General features: G+C 36.5%; 1 long non-coding RNA gene across 1 annotated transcript in view; it reads right to left on the reverse strand.

Annotated features, from left to right (window-relative positions):
* LOC130679091 (uncharacterized) overlaps positions 1-12,578 on the reverse strand; it is a 73,236-nt gene extending 60,658 nt beyond the window's left edge. The window contains exons 1-2 of the long non-coding RNA XR_008992057.1: positions 12,385-12,578; positions 12,148-12,211 (exon numbers count right to left, since the gene is read on the reverse strand). This is a non-coding gene — a long non-coding RNA (uncharacterized LOC130679091). The remainder of the gene's footprint in view (positions 1-12,147; positions 12,212-12,384) is intronic.
* Positions 12,579-18,426: the final 5,848 nt, after the last annotated feature.

Genomic DNA, 18,426 nt, shown 5'->3' on the forward strand with positions numbered 1-18,426 from the left:
ATGATATCACCTAATAAGTAGTGAGCAGTCATCCACAAAGACTGGAGTGTGGGGCAGAAGTCATAATCTCTCAAGTGATTGGATACCTTGGAGAAACTATTTGCCTCCCTTTCCAGCTGAGCAGAAGCCAAGCGCTTAAGTTTGGCCTTGATCATCAGGAACAAAAGCTAGGGGAGAGCATTAATGTGGTGGGTTTTTTACAGTGGGTTGGAGGAAAGATGAAATGAAGACATCATCCTGCACGGGGCGGAGGGTCCACAGAGATGAACCCATATAGCCACTGTGGTGGCCTGGTTAGAGAACAAAATCTGGATCCCCATTGAAGAGTCTGCAGCAGAACCAGACTAGATGGAGGAAGATTTTGGGAAGGACATCCAGGGTTTAACAAGGGAAAAAGTAAGTTGGAAATTGGAGTGGGGGCTTTAGTGAGCATGTTGGACTGTAAAGTAACTGCATAGAGCTGAGAGAGAAAGGCAAGATTCATGTTCCAGAGAAACTAGAAAGTTAATGTGGATTTAATTATGAGAGAGGAGGCAGAGATCCAGTTACTGGAACTACAGAATAAACTAAGAAGTTTTTATACTAGGCTGAAGTAAGTGTTTTGTTTTGTTTCTTGCTTAAGATCTTGTACTAATATTAAGCAAAGATAAAGCTAGTCACTTAACCCCACCCAATGACTGCATGACAAATCATTCCTGTTTTGAGTAGATGTTTCAAAACAAGAGCAATTCCTTTTAAGATGGACAAATTTTGGAGTACTAGTTTCCAAAACTCGGCAGCCACTCTTATTGTAAATTGAGATTGAGATTGTTTTCTTCAAGAGGAATGTATCTGATGCAAATGTTTGCATAATTCCTAAATAGCACAGTCGTATTTAAGAAACATGTTTGCCGCAAAATTAAACATGCAAGAATCTATAATCTATAATAGTAATTACATAGCCACAGCCAGATTTGAGGACCCAGGAGAATTTGTATCTGTTTTGATTGTCTTCTTATCCTGAAGTAATATTGACTTAATAGGATAGTTTACAACTATTTTCAAAATATTTCCCAATTTTAATGCAATTTTAAAATAACTTCTTTTAAATATGTGCCAAGCCTGAAATTTCAAAGTCAAGCTATCAAAAAGGGGAATTAAAAAAAAATTGGCAAAAAGAGTTGAAAGACAAACTAAAAAGCACTCTCTTTGCTATCTTATACTTTTGTTACTAAGAGAAGAGAACGCATGAAGATCATCTGAAATGAAGCCATTGAGAAAATGATAATTAAATGAAAGCATCTGAAATACATCTGGCAGCTCATTCAATATAGTATCCTGTTTTAAGTAAAGGCAAACACATGATGCTCTAGAGTGGTGCTTGCAATGTGGCTATTGAAGCTGAGAAACTGAATTTTAATTTTATTTAATTTTAACTTAAATACTGACATACTGGACAGCCTAACTCTAGAGGAAGCAAAAGTTGATATCTAAATGAAGAAAAGAAACATGTTTCCTTCTGAAACATTTCATTTAATAAGAGTTCAGGGGAAAACATTTTTAGAGCATCTTACAGCATGTTCAAAACTGAAAATAAACTGAAATTAGTAGAAAGAATAGTTCAAGTCAAATAAACATGCCAAAAAGTAAGCATTCTGCTATATACATACATATTGCAGATTACAGGTATGTTTTACAGGTGAGTTATCAATCTAAGAGCAAAAGAAAATATTTAAAAATTTAGAAAATATGAAATATTTGTATTAACACAATGTCATTCATTTAGGGGAAAAGTAAATCATCTTTTGAACGACAACGTGCTGATCCTTGCTTCGCTTTGAATTAGGGAAATATGGTTACATACTGGTTTAAATGTTCCCAAATTTACACGTTTCTCATCTAAAAACCCTGAGAGATCTCCTCTATTCTTCATATCTCCCAAGGCATTCAGAAATTTCAACTTTAATCTTACTAGGAATTGGTATCTTTAATCAGGCAACAGCTCTTGATTTTTCACTGTATGTAGACCTTTGTACCAGGCAGTGATGGGAATTTGAAAACAGAAAACTAGAAGATATGGAGCATTAGTCCCAAGAAATATTTACAATCTAAGTAGGAGGATGAAATATGCACGTGTCCAGTGTTTGATGAACTCTTAACAAACAGCATCAAAAATAAGGCAGTGATATGCCAAGTACTTGGAAAGGTTCCCAAGCTGTCGCACTAAAAAACACAGCCAAGTACTAAAAATAAGAAACATGGGTGTGACAGAGACCCCTAGATCTTTAAAGCCTCATATATGTTCATATTCTATATGAGCACAGATGCCTATAAGCTGCCCACCCTCCAGGATGTATTTTTTTATAAGCTACTTTTCACCTAAACCTGAAATGGTGAAATCCTGATTTGAGGTAATGAGAACTAAGTGAGAACTGGAATGGATTGTTACTGTTCCTTTATTTATGTCTTCCTGCTCTTCTGCTTTGTTTTCCCATGTTAAGCACAAGTAGCCAGGGTTATGTTGTGACTGTAATGCCCTTCAGGGAGCCCTCTGTCTGCTAATCTCTGTGGCTGAAACTTGTCTCAGATCTGAATATAAAACCCATGCTACTATTTGATTGAACTGTCAAAATTCCCAGTAATCATTTCTTTACCTACAAAAATGTCTATTTCATATGTTCCAACTTACGGTGTTGGCAGGTGCAATTCAAGGAAGCTTGATTTTAATAATAATTATTAGAAGAGTAAAATGAATTTATACATTATTGTATCTAACAGTATATTGAAATAAAATCAGTTCATTTTATTTTATATAACAGAAAATTTAGATTGTATTCATTCGCCAATTTTTATTATTAAACATAGAAAATATTCAGACATGTTTTCAGTTTCTTGTCGAAGTCCTGATGTCATTTGTTTGTCTTACAGCATAATACTCCCTCCTTCACAAAATAAAGACTTTGGTTTCATAAAAAACAAAATTGGCTACTAGTCTTCAGAACTTCAGCCTTCTTAACTAGATCATCCATTCCTTAATGATTTTCTTTAATGTATAATATAATGTGAAGTATTACCAAATATCAATAAGGTGACCTTATTTAGTTTAATAACATGGAAAGAACCATTTAGAGTAAGAAGCAGAGTTAAAAATATTTAACGACAGAACCTAAGAAGGGACTAGTGGTTACCAAAGGGAAAGGGTTTGGGAAGGGCGGGCAGGAAGGGAGGGAGAAGGGTGTTATGATGAGCGCACAGAATACAGCAGGGACATGGGGAAGGCAGCACAGCACAGGGAAGACAAGTAGTGACTCTGTAGCATCTCACTACAGTGGTGGACAGTGACTGTAATGGGGTGTGTGAGGGGGACTTGATAATGGGGGGAGCATAGTGACCACAGTGTTGCTCATGTGAAACCTTCATAAGATGGTATAGCAATGATACCTTATTAAAAAATATCAAAAGAGAAAAAACAGCAGAAGAGGGAAATACACCAAAATGATAGTAAAACCGAAAAAAAAAGAATATTTAATGAGTGATGACACATACATTTCTACCGTGAAAAGCCCTTCAGGATGTGTTAAATTACAAAAGCAAGACACAGAAGAGTGTACGGGGTACTGTCTCTTGAAGAGAAAATAACAACATCTCTATAAAAACACCAGCAGTGTACATAGTAAACAGATAAAAGTGAAAAAAGGATGAGAGCGAAAAAAGGATGAGAGCAGGAACAGCAGCGAGAATCATAACTGTTTGTCTTTTTCGGTTGTTTTGCTTTTTAAACCATGTGAATACACTACCTATTAAAAAAATTGAATTAAATGTTAAAACACATATAAAATATATAAATGGACACCAATTGTCATTTCCTTGTTTTCATTATGAGAGTGCAGGTGTTAACAAAGATCGCTGGTTTAACTAGAGCAGCAATTTAAGACATTCTCAAATATGTTAGGTAAAAGATAACTAGCATTCAGGACAGTTCTCAAATGTTGCTGTGCATAAAATCTGTCAGATGCTCTGCCAAAACACTGTATTCTTGGGGCCCAACCCAGATTAGAAATTAATAGATTTGAAGCAGAGTTTAAGAATATGCATTTTAACAAACACTAGGTAATGGTCATGCAAAAATTTATTGATCTTACTTTGAGTAATCCTGTTTTAATACAGGGTATCTAATATCTCAACATTGTTATGCTATTATGGCATTAACAGATTCCTTAATACAGTAAATAAATCATTGCCTTAATGTCTGAAAATAGTAGTTTCCCACCAAAAATTGTTTTCTCTTTTTCAAATTTGATATGATGTTATTGTGTTCATTAGCTAATTAAAAAAGTTAGTATTTGAAAATCCAAAATTTATATGTGACATTAACTGGTAAGGCTATGTAATAAACCGTGAGAAGATAGTAAAGAACATTGTAGGCATATCATGCAAATGAAAAGGAAAGGCTCCATAGTAATTACAGAATCAATCTCAAACTTTGAAATGGGAGCAGGGTCAGTGTTAACCTTTGTATCTGCTCATCTTTTGAACCTCATCTCTATGTTTGATACATTCTCCACTTTATAGTCCTGTTGAGAGGCAGAAACTACCTTTAATACAGAAGCTGGATACTTTCTTTTCAAAATTTATTTAGACTGCAACCAGACTTCCCCGAGGTCTAGAGACACAAAAATGAGCGACCACATTGTTACCTCCAAGTCCAGTTCTCTGGCCATACAAGAGACACAGTCAGCTACCCAATATCTTTTTAATGTACCCCTTTTTCTGCTTAAATAACCGGAAATGGTTGGTTCTGTTTTTATGTGTCTAAGAAGCCCTTCCAATACATGTGGGTTTAGGTTTGAAAAATCAACTGAAATATCACATAGAAAAAATGAGGCTGAATTCTAAGTTCATATGAAGGAAACCCAAGCGAATATGTTGACTTCAACTTAGTACAAGTGGACAGTGCTGTGTGCTTGCCCCAGAATTCCCATGCACACCTGCAGGGGCAGCAGCATTGGAAGGCTAGAGGCCAGGAAGAGCCGCAGATGCATAGGCTCTGCACTGGCCCATGCACGTGTTACAAGTCAGACGATGGGCACCACACCGTAGAGAAACTGTTATGAATGAGTGTTTCCAGAGGAAAGTTTGAAAGAAATAGCATAAGAACTGTCAAAGCAAACAGACATATGTCCATTTAAAGACAAGATTTAAGAATGATGTGTGGATAGCATTTTTCCATAATCTAAGGATTTTCCTGTGGAGAAGAAATTGGAAATTTGAATTGGTACCAATGGGCAGGATTCCCACAGGATATTATTTCATTGTGAGGCTTACTTAACAACTAAAATTACATAAAGAAAGAAAAAATAGCGTTCAACAGAGACCTGCGGTAACTTCCCAGCATGTTCTGTGTAATGAAATTTACTTAATAAACCCGAACCTAATTTTGTCCATTTACTTGGTCTACTCTACATTGTGTATTTCATCAGAAAATATAATGCCATGCTTTTTACTCAAAGGCTCTTGTTACAATACTGGAAATGTAAAATAAATAAGTTTATATATCCTTCCCAGCATGCTAGTGCTGCAGCTAGGAGAAATGTGCCACCATCAGCCATTCTCATCAGAGTCACAAGTTCAATCCATACAGACCATCCCTAAGTTTTCAGGAAGTGGTAAAGGGACTCTGAAATGTCCATGTACAGTACAGTTCTGGAGCGTCTATAAATACATGAGACAATTGAAAGAGGCAGTGCATTAGGTGATGGGCAGGACTCAAGAGCAGTAGGGCTCCAGCCAATGGATAGGGTACCTGAAGGGATATGGCAGGGGACTCACAAAACTGAAACCAAAAGTGCTGAGTGCAAAATACAAGGAGGGCTGTAACTCAGCACCTGATGTAGGAAGCCAGCAGCCTTCATAAGAAACCAAATGTTGAAATCTGCTTGTTAGTAAAAAGGTAATATGGAACTCCAAATATCAGCATTGAGATCCATTTCATGAGACCTAGGTGCTGTCATCCAGGTATGTGAAAAATCCAAACTCGTGGGAGGACCATATCTGAAGTTAGATATAATTATTATGTGCTTAGGTCAAAGAGTGCTGATGAAGTAAACCTCCAGAGTCACAGACATCAGTGGATTCAGGAATGAGCCCAGAATTCTTACATGCCCTTACGCACTCCCTGGATGAGCACATCTTTCATGATTAAATATCACTACTATGTTTATGACCCATATAAATATACTTTGAGGACTTACATGTCCTCTTAGTTACAGACTCGCCTTGGACATATCCCAAACTTAACATGTCCAGAACTTCCAGTTTCCATCCCTTTATTTCCATATATTAATTCAAATAAGAGCAAGGCTTTTCTTCCCTATATAAAGCTCTTTACGGCTTCCCATCAATGACAACTCCAGCATTTTTATACAGGCATCCTTTGGAACAACAATCTGGAAAGGGAAGGTGGGTTAGGGGATTTGGGGAAGATGTTTTGGAAACATCTTTACCCCAATTGTGTATTTATTTGCATGAAGAGAGAGATTGGGCTATGACATTGAACGGCCCCCACCCCCGCCTGCAGGCATCACTTGGCATACCTGAATGGTTTTTCACTGACTTAAAAATAAATGAAATCTTATGTTGTATAGTTTCTGGGGCACTACAGGAAGTCGGGCTCTGCCTCCTTTTCTGATGTCAGCAGAAACCACCACTGTCCATCCCCTGCTCCCCCTTTGCTAACCACATTCCAGCTACAGTATATGTCATGCTCACACTAGACCCAGACATTTTACAGCTTTTTTAAGACTCCAAGCACACCCCTGACTCAGGATCTCTCCACGAGCTATTCTATCTGCCTGGATGACTTTTCCTTCCATGTTTTGAGTAGCTTTCTCTGCCTTGTTACCTAAGTTCATTTCACTGTTACTAATGTTCTCTAATCATCTAGTCTGATTATGTCCGCTCCTCTCTCACATCTAGTACCCACCCCTGAAATTTCTATCATATGGCCTTTTCACTTTAGCAATTATTTTTGTGTTAACTAGTGAACTTTCATCTTCCTCTACCAGAATATAAACTTCCAGGACAAGGACATCCTGTATATCTGCTTCAACACTAGACTCCCAAAATCTAGAGCAGTCAGAATGGGTGTCAAATGAATATGTGCAGAGAGGCTAGAAAAAGCCAAAGCAGGTAAATATGAAAAAAGATGGACTAACTCAAATTTTAAACATTAATTAAGATTTATTATACTGTTACTAACATTTGGTTTAAAAAGAAGGGGTAATAATTGTAACAGTGTCAGAAACACATTAATCTGTGTTAAAGGTGATGGATGATTCCTAATGTTATTTGCTTGGTGATATGATATCCGTACTTGAGCATTTTTTCAGTATATCATTCCACATGATGTAACATTAAACTATTTCATGCAAATGGTTGCAGATGAATATTTGCATACTGACTTAGCTTCTCATTGACATAAACTACAAATTAAGACTTTTAATTTATGATTAATCTTTTAATTTGATTAATAATATGATAGCATTTTCTAGTCAGAAACGAACAGATAAGGTTTTTTCTCCATACCTTGTCAAGAAGTTTATTACATGAAAATATTTAAATATATAACTGATACTTCTCTTTTAACATACTTTGCTTTAATATTTTTGTTAAGTGAAATAAGCAATTTCTCTCTGAAGAGAACTATGCTAGTACTAATGTTTCACAAATACTTTCATAAAATTGTATTTTATATGCTAGGTTTTCTTAAAAGAGGTGCAGTCATTATCATATATTATATTTTAAAAATGAATGTATCTGGGAATCCCAGAAAACATGAATTGTACTTACATATATATTACTGATTTAAAATTGTCCCAGGCTTATAGAAATGGGAATATTGTTTCAAAGAAATCCAATTCAGTAGGTTTTCCATGCAAAACTTTATTATTGTCTTCACATGAACTTTCAGTGAAGAATTCTCACTGGGAAATAATTAACTATTAACAAAGCCAGGCTATGGAAAATCAATTTAGACCACTTTGAATATCATGCTGGATGTTATTAGACATTTATAAAGTGATTCATGTTGACATTCAGGAGTTCAGATTTATTTATTTTAAATAATAAAAATATACAACTTTCCAAGAAAATTTGATGTACCATAAGAAATTACTCTGAGAATTCAGTTTTCCTAATTTAAAAAGTTCCAATTGAATTATGCCTTCCAGTAGAAATATTTGTACAGTTGTCAGTTTATATCAGTAAGTAGTATGAGAAAGATGATATAAATTCTCAAATAATGCAAAGTTAACCTACTATTTGTGGCAACTTTTCTTAAAGCCATATTCTTAATATCCTATTTCTCATATTTACAGTTCTTAAAATCCAATCCTGATGAGTTACTTGCTAATAAGAGTTATAACTACATATGTTTAATAAGTAAATTCATTTAAATTTGATAAAAACTTAGTGTACCTTAGCAACTGGATTTATTTTTCAAAATTCGAATTCCTAAGGGGTCTCTTTTGACTCCTTATCAATAATAAAACACCAATCATTACAGTCTGATAGACAATATATTAGCTCAGTCCCTGGGTAGTTTAAGTACTGGGAAATAACAGTTCTCATCTTCTCATCTTTCCTGTCATTTAGAGGAAAATGTCAAAATTATGTATTGAATAAGTGATTTACAAAATGCTCATTTTCCACTGTCTACTCTCTCTGAAGGATGATAAAACTCATATTAGAATTAGAAAATTTGAACTCTAGTCCCCAAAATCTCTCTTACTAGATTCCTCTGAATAAATAACTTCAGTTTTCTGTACTTTCCTCTTTTTATCTATGAAATGGCGGCAGCCACGTCTGCCCTTCCTGACTCATAGACTCTTTCAGTGATAAATTATCTTAAAGGTCAAATCAGTATTTGTGACTGATTAAAGGAGGCAGGAGCATAATCCAGGAAGAACTTGCAGTTTGTTTCAATGATAAAAAAGGAGAAGATAACCGTTAGAGACAGAAGTTCAATTTTTTACCTACTTCAATTAAAGAACAGGAGAGTAATTGTGGGTATGTATTTCCGGGTGTGTGTATGTTTTATTGGAAAAAAGTGGGTGGAGTTTTGGTTCTATGCAATGCAGACTGTGGATTTTTGGACCACAACTTCCACATAAGACCATTTGAAAGCTCTACAAAATATTTCAAATACTTTCTTTAGAACATCAGATAGATAACAGCAGGACTTGTTGACAAATAGCAACAGACTGACAGCTGTATCTTCAATAGCAGAAATGAAGTCAAAAGATTGGAATAATTTATAGGTATGCTGAAACCAAACATTTTCTTTCTTAAAGAGTCTCCTTTTAGAATTACATTTGAAAAAATAAAGGCATTCTTAAGCAAAACAAAAAAGAATTCACTACTAGCTGACTGAGGTTAAAGGAAATTCTAACAGATGACAAGTTAGTAATGCAGGCAAGAACAAAGAGCACAAACTAGCAAATACATAGAAAAACTAAACTCACGTTGATCTATAAACTAGTAATAGTTATAATAATAATAATAATGTTTCATGGCATTTAAAAATATACAGTGTGATGTTGGCTCAGGGATATGAAAGTAGACCAATAGGACAGAGGACCCAGTAACAGACACAGTGATATGCAAGCACTTGGAATATGACAAAGATGGCTTTGCATAGCAGTGTGACAATGAATAGTCTTCAGACAACTGAATATTCATATAGAATAATTAAATTGGACCCTATTCCACACTACCAATATTCATGGAACTAAATGTAGAAGGGAAAACAATAGACAATGAAGGCAAATTCTGGCATGCTAAGACCCCCCACCCCTTAAGATCCAATCACCACCAACCAGATGGTTGCCCACCCCTTAAGATCCAATCACCAACGCAGAACACACCCTACCCCTACACCTTAAAAACGCGCTTCCTCACCCATGAGCTGCTGCTCCCTCTCTCTGGGGGCAGCCATTTTCTCTTTCAGATAATAAAATCTCTTGCGTGGGCCCCTGTCTCCTGAGTCATTCTGGGGTAAGGAGGGTTGGCAGGAAGGTCATGGCAAGATACCCTTTCAGACAATAGAGACTATAGAAGATAATAAAGGAGAATATCTTCATGATATTAGGACAAGGAAATACTTCTAAAAGTATTTTAATGGCATTTTATGCCAAAAATAAAAATGGCAAAGGAAAGATTTATAAATTGGGTTACATTAAGAGTAAGAACTGTTCATCAAAGGCCCATTAGGGGTGTAAAATGCAAATCACACAATGGGAAAATATACTTAACAACATATGTAACTGACAAAGGACCTGTATTCTTTGTAAAGAATACCTACAAATTATAAACAGTTTCTACAAATATTGATTTAAAAAGGCAATCCATTGGAAAATGGGAAAGATGAGAGACTACAACTTCACAAAAGGGCACTGGCCAAACATAAACATGTAAAGGTACAACCTCATTATAAATAGGGACATCCAAATTAAATCCATAATGAAATATCATTATGCAAGCACCTTCATGGATATAATAAAAAATGCCTGAATAAAGAATGTGGAATGAGAGGAATTACTATAATGCTCCTAGTAATGTTAACTGGTACAACGTCTTTGGAAAAATGTCTGAAATTATCTACTAAAATTGAAATTATGCAAAGCCTAAGGCAGGCAAATTTATTCCTATGTATTTATCCATGGAAATTGCAGACACATGGTACACTAGGAAATAAGCATAAGAATATGAATTGCAGCATTGTAGGAGTAAACTATCAATGGCAAAATAGATAAATATATTTTGATTCTTTCATACAATGGAAACAAAGTAAATAAAACAAAATGGAATAGACCTGAAACACCAGTGAAATTGTAAAAGCAGTGCTGAACAAAAGAAGTCAAACACAGAAGAAATACATATGATTTAATTTATATAAAGTTTTAAAATAGCAAAAATGAAATTGATTTTCTTCTTTAATCTGTCCCCTGTCAATTTAATTCTTAGACCAGCTAGAAGAACCTTGAGAGGTAGTTGAAAATTTTCCTCTCCAACAGAAGCAAATCAGAGGAGGAGGCAGCATAGACTTAAGATGGAAAGAACTTGATATGGCCCAAGAAATGAGAGGTGATGAGTGATTAGTACTGAGCCTAAGGGAGGTGGCAAGAGGTAATGCAGAATAGATCACATAGGGCTTTATATATATATATATATATATATATAGGTTGACCATAAGTCCCTGTTACCTAGAATAGTTGAGATTTTAGATAAATAATAATTAATAATTAGTAATTAAAATTGCCCTTTCCATTCTCAGTAATGTCCCAGGTTGATGACATATTATTATTCTACTTCTGTACGTAAGTGTGATAGGATCATGGTATCAATTGGGAACTGCATTAACCTGCTAGTATCCCATGTCACGCATAATAACTTAAGAAGAGGTAGAAAGTCCTGGCCTGACCTGACACAGTTATCTTTTATCTTTGTGTCTGAACATTCCTGTTATGGCTTATCCTCATGTCATCTCATGGTTCAAGGTGACTTCTTAAGCTCCAGCCATCCTGTCCACATTCCAGGGAAGATAAAGAGAGAATCAAGAAAGAAAAAAAGAAAGAAAGAAAAAGGTCTCTAGTTTATTAAGGATCCTTCACCAAAGACCCAGACTGAAAATCTTTCATCTACATTTCATTGAAGGGAAGTTAATCCCTGGCATCACTCTGTTGCAAGAAAGGTTAGAAATAATAGTTTTTTTAGTTACTTATATTGCCACTTCACCAAATATAATAGGGGTTATGTTATTAAGAAAAATTAAAAGCATAAATATTTGGTAGAAAATTAGGAATCTCTGCAAAAGACATACTAATAGTTCTTTATTCTAAGTGAAATGGAGACTGTGAAGAGATTTAGGTAGGGTAGTGCACAATCTGACTGTAGGTTTTTTTTTCTTTTAATCCTTTGGCTTTCATATGGAGGACAGATTAAGAAGGGTAAGTGTAGAAGTAGGGAGATCAACCAGGAGGCTCAAGTCACAATGGTGCAGGAGAAATATTGTTGGAGAGGAAAAAATTTTCTGGTTCTTCTAGCAGTCTAAGAATGAAACTGACATAAGGCAGATTAATAGGAGAAGAAAAACAAAGTTTAATTATGTACATATGGGGAAGCCATAGCCATGGGTTCCAAAGACAGTCAGGGAGACTGAGGTATACATGTCATCCTGAATCAAGGAGAAGAAGATAGGCGTCTGAGATTTAAAAGGAAAAAGGAAGTGTTGCTCCAGGAGGAGGGGGCTCCCCACTCTGGGAAATTTCCCTATGGATTTGCAGAGATGGAATAAAGACAAGGGCAAGTTGGGGGGTCAAAAGGGGTTCCTATCACGTTTATTCTCACAGTGGTCACCCAGCTGTGTACAAGCAGCTGTGTCCAGCACAGCTCCCTCCTGCTCCAGAGTGAGCTTCATCCTCTCCTAGCACCAGAGCTCCAAGGCTTCCCTCTGCCAGCCTCTGTATTCTCCTGGCTCTCCCTCCAGGCTTCCCTGCTGTGCGCTCTAAGCTCTCTGCTCCCACGCTGCACTGCTCTCTCCAGTTCCCCTGCATTTTCCCCTTCTTCACTCCTAGCACCAGGAGGAACTCTGTGGGTGGGTCTCTATGGTGACTGGCAGATGCCTGACCAATTACGTGCCAGGAACTGAGGAGAGGGGCGAGGAGAATGGGTGTTTCGCCCCCACCCCCTCCTCTGGGCAGGTACTCCCTGTGATTGATCAGCGTCTCTGTCTCTGGTAAACATCCCATAGATCTGCAGACAGGCTATGTGCACAATGGGCAATATTAAGGCCAGGCAAGTATCCTGGTGAGAAACTTTCATTTTCTCTATGGGAAATAATTCACAGGAATATGACAGAAGTAAATATTTGATAAATAAATGCCTGAAGGGCTCCACATAAACAACGGGGGTGGGGGTGGGGGGAGGCACAGAGGAATTTTAAAAGACTTAGCCACATCCCTCCCTCCCTACCATACATAGTTTACATTATAACATAGCTATCTATGGCAATGGCTCTCTTCCTGGAGCATGTCCTCCATCTAAATTCCCTTTATGCAGTTGGGAGGTGAGAGGTCAGAGTTTCTTTCAGGGTCTTTGGGCCTTGATTTTTCTTAACTCTGAAGTAATCTGCATGTCACAATGACACGTCTTGGGGCAGCCTGTCGTTGGTTCCTACACTATGAAGTAGGACAAGTTCCACTGGAGATAGAGAAAAATGTGTAGATTAAAGAGATATCTTTTAAAAATCCACTGGGAATGATGATTTATTAGATATGGGGGTTGAGAGAGAAGCAGATACCAGGGAGGCCTAAATATCGGTGTAGAACCAAATGAATAGTGTTACCATTTAAAGACATAAGGAACATTGGAAGAGATACAGAATGGAGGCTAAAGAGTACAGGATTAGTTGTGAACATGTGAGGCTGTAAGTGTATTTGAGATATTTAAATGGAAATAACAAGTAGGTTGATAATATAGACTTAAACTGGAAAATGATTGGCATATTATGATAAGTAGGGTTGCAGACATTAATAAGTTTAATTATGTAGAGGAGGGAAAATAATTTCCCTCTACCCTTCTAGGTTCTTGGCTGAGACTCCTTTATAATAAAAGACAGATTAACAGGAGAAAAATAAAAGAAGTTTAATAACATTTATAACTTCCATACACATTTGGAAAGACCCAGGAAAACATAGCAACTCCTTGAAAAGGACCAAGCTATCACGTTAAATACCATCTTTAGTTAAAGATGAAAAAAAGGTTGGTGGAGCAGTTAGGGCAAAGCACAGTAAACAAGGGTAAGGTTCCTGTGCAGGTTTGGATTGCTGCCTTCTCCATTGATAAGAGTTTCTAGAGATATAGTCATTTTCTCTTCCTGTTACAGAGAGGGAGACACTCTAACAGACGGAGATTTCTCTTATAAATGTAAATGTCTCTTACAAAAGGGTAACTTCTCAGTTTTCAGAGCTTGACAAATTTTGCTCCCCTCCAACGAATAAGAGTGCATAAAGTAATATGAAGAGATGGCCAAGAACCAATCCATAGGAAACCCCAACATCTAAATGTAGAGGAGGGTGATCTTAGAAGAAGATGGAAAATGCCTGGGCAACAAAGTTGGAGAGAAAACCAGTGAGTGCAGTGCAGTGGAAGACAGTGGAAGAGAGTTTCACGAATAGTTTTTGAGTGTCACAAACTACTGGGATATCAAATAGAATTGAATAATATCTGTTGGATTTAGAAAATGAAGGGTATCTCCTTGCTTCCCTACAGAAATTGGAGGATCAAAAACCAGAGTTGAGGAATAATTGGTTGTGAAATGATGGAGGTAGTGGGGACAGATGTTACCAAGAGGGTCTTTCTCACCCCTCCCTCAGTGCACATGTGCAAGGAATAAGAAGAGGAATGAGAAGACTAGAAGACAGTTTTATTAGCAAGAAGAAAGTATGCTCTTAGAGAAAGAACAGGTGGCTTGAGAGGTCAGGACCAGCACAGCACTGTTTATCTGAATACTTGTTGGTTTTATAGGAAAGTGGGAGGGGTGGGTTAACAGATTCAAGTTATATAACTGCTCCGGTTCTGCACATGCTGTTACTCATAATGCATTCTGAAAAAAACTGGGCCAGGGTGGGGGGTGTGGATTCTAATGATCATGTGAATGCGCTAAGGTCATTCTCTGGACATGTCTTGGTTTCCTTTGCACAGGGTCAGCCTTGGGGATTTAATGCTAATTTAATCTAATGATCACGTGGCTGGGCCAAGATCTCTCCCTTGCCTCTGTGTCCTTTGTGCAAGTGTCAGCCTTGGGGATTTCCTGCCTCTGTCTTTTTGTTTTAGGCAAACAGTGGGTGTAAGCCAACCTAGAAAGGTTATCAGCTTCCACCTCTCCATTCCTTTCTGCCACTCATATCTTACTAATGCCTACTCTAACACAAATAACTACTTCAAAGGGTTACATTGCAAAAAAAGTTAAGTATGTAGAGAAAAGCATAGGATCTAATGAGTGTTTTCCTTTGATTGGTTTATTTTTTAAATGATAGAGTTTTAAGCAACTTTAGATGCTGCCGTGAAGGATTCTATAAACAAATGGTTTATTAAATGAGCAAAACATGATGGGACAGACAATGTATTTTTTTTTCTTAAAATACACCATTTCTGATCTACTGTCCCTCTTGATGACATCTGAGGAAAATCCCACAACTTTGCCACCACTCTGAAGATTTAAGAAGTCTGATTCTCTCTTACATTAAACATTCATCTCATTCAAGTTAAAGTTTTTTCCTTTCCTTCAGTTTAGGCCAATCTTTTTTCCTGGAGACTTGCTTTGGCAAAGAATTATTTGATCTGGTCTTCCTTCACTTATTCCTCTCTCTGCTGTTTGCACTGCCAGGAGCAAAAGCAGGGATTGGAGGAAAAGTAGGCATGTGATTTACTTGATTATTGCTATTTAATCCAGCCCTAAGTGAACATCCTCCGTTTTTTGATGTGAGCAAATACCAAGCTGACCTCTTGCTGTCTTTTTTTAGCTGCCATTTCCTGGAGGAGCATATCATAGAGTTTCTTAAGTGGGGTCCCTTTGAGACAACTCAAGCCCAGTACATTCCCTGTCATCTCAGTGATTTATGGGGGGATCGTATGCATCTTTGGTTTACCAAATGGTAGATGTTCAGCTTCAGAAATTAGCACTTTTTCTTTCTGCTAAGTTTCTTCACCAGCTCCGGACTTCACAGTCCTGCAGGCAAGAATAGGCATGAATTTCTATGTTTGTAAGTTCACTACATTTCCAAGTATTTGAGAACCCATGTGAAATCTTCTCAGGGATACTCCCCCAGACTCTCATAGGGTGCAATGAAAAGATCAGGGAGAGGAAAACAACAGTGTCCTCTACTTTTACAAGTGCTACTTAAGAAACTTACTTTTAAGGAGGAAGGAAAGATGTTTATGGAAATAATATAAGACAGTAATCCTTAATAAGGCAAAGACAGTTGGAAATGAAAAGAGAAGGCAGTTTGAGGAGACAATATAGAGGTACAAATGGATGGACCTAGCATCTGGTCAGATATGACAAATGACATAGACTCAGTTAAAGACAGTGGTAGGTATGGGAAACTTCAGAATTAGTTTTGTGAATTACTAAATGTTATTATGAATTGGAGCTGGTTTTGTCACAAGTGTGTTATGAAGTTGAGGGTAATTATTACCTGTCTGAGACACAAACTTTTACTTTAAAATGTGTTACAATAACTTCCATAGTGACGTGAAAGATCTAAGACCACAAAAATTGCTAATCCTTATCTCTTCTTATCTCATTTTATTCCATATAAAAGGCAATTTTCTTCTTTTTTAAGTTTCTGTTCAATTTTTTTTAAAACAAATAGACAATTAGTACTTAGTATGTGCCAGGCATAATTTTACCTGCTTTAGAGATACTGGCCTTTTGAATTTTTACAATGACTCCATAAAGCAATATTATTTTATCCATTCCTTAGCAATGAAGAAATTGAGGCCCTAAGAGAGGTCCAAGATCATGCAACTAACAAGTAGCAGAGCTTGGGATGAATCCAAGTAATTCATACTTTTAATTACTGTACTTAATTACATTTCTCCCCTACAAGAAGCCATCCTTGATTCCTTCAACCATAAAAATTGCTCCATCCACCTTGGCCTGAATTACTGTAGTGCATAACCTGGCCTTCTATGCTGGTCATTTCTTCCCACCTTGAATTATAACTATTTATATAAATGTTCTAACTAGATTATTTTCCAGGTGGTGATGTGCTGTGATTCAAGGGCTTCTTCTCATTTATCTCTGTACCTATCCCCTAAAAAGTATAGCACTATAGCACAAACCCTAGAACCAGGCAGACTTGAGTAGACTTGGATGTTACTGATTTGCCAAGTGACTTGAGCACAGCCCTTAAGATGTATACACCTCAGTCTCCTTACTTAAAGAAATGGAATTAAAAATCTCTCTCTGGTGTTTGTTTTGAAGATTAAATGAGATAACATATATAGAAATTTTAGTATAGTTCCTGATACATAGCTAGCACTCAAAATATCTGTTGTTTCCATTTTTCCATTTTTGTTGCAAATAATAAACTCTCAATAATTGACTTTGAATGACTAAATCTAGATTGGCATATGGATTTGGCTGGTAAAAAGCACAGAAGATCCCATACCTAGTTAACATCACAGAAGGAGTATCTTAAAATTGCAATCAAGTATTTCTACTTTCAAGTATACTGACTAATCACTCATTCAAGTTTTAACTTATAAGGAACCATTGTCAATTACTACCCACTACTGTATTCATGTGCATATGAAAAAGTTCATGAAACAATACCAGAGAGGGAAGACATGGGGGCAGCTTTATTTACAACTTTACCCAAAATATTGCAATTTTTCCAACTGTAAAATGAATAATACATCAAACCCAAGATTAAGGCTAATTATATTTGTAATGTAGAATATGAAAATATGAAATATTAAGCATAATTGTTCAAATTAAATCAATTGGGACTGAGCAGAAAAGAGATTATGAACTGCTTATTGTTCAAAATAGCAACAAGAAAACCAGATGTTTTCTAAGAAATAGGTAGCAGATGAATATTTTCATCCAACCCAGAATTGTAGACTTTAGAGATTGCCCTCCTTTGATTCTCACATGGGAACACTGAATGAAGGATGTTATGACTTAATAAAGAAAAGAGTCTTGCAAACTTGAGTTTCTTAGACTATTGAAAGGTGCAAGAATATGTGACTCCAAATAATCTGAAAATCACCCTCTCCTATTATATTTATTTCTGGCTGGGTGGGAAAATGAGGTATGAACTACAGACTGGTGTTCAAGTAGAAATGCAAACATCGTATATCTTGTATTTCTTTCTTGAAAGGATTTCCCAAAAGAAAAGTTATTATATTACCTTGACTGGGGGACAGGGTATTGCTTTAAAATGGCATTTAAAATGCCACACATGCCACACATGGTTTCTCTTAGCCCTCATTTTAATAGGAAGATAATGCTGATACCTTTGCAAAGGATGAAATGCTGAAGGTGGAACAATATGATAGGTAAGGAAATTGATGAAAAGGATTTTAATCATCTGGGGTAGCATGGTGAAGTCTAGAATTAGGATTAGTTTGTTTTCTAGAAATACCCTTTTTATCCTTTATAATTTTTCAGTTCACGTTCTAGTAGTGAAGGTGGTTCCCATTAAATGGATTTATATAATGGGCAATATAAAGAAGCAGTAAGCCATTTAAATAAAAATCTTATAGGGAGGAAGTTGGTGATATATTTGGAGTTATAGAATTGAAACACAAATTCATGTGATTTCCTGAGTCCTAGAGCCCCTATGTAATTACTAAGTTAAGGTGGGGAGTCTTTGAGAA

The sequence above is a fragment of the Manis pentadactyla genome, chromosome 10, assembly GCF_030020395.1.
Source record: "Manis pentadactyla isolate mManPen7 chromosome 10, mManPen7.hap1, whole genome shotgun sequence".
Lineage (NCBI taxonomy): Eukaryota > Metazoa > Chordata > Mammalia > Pholidota > Manidae > Manis > Manis pentadactyla.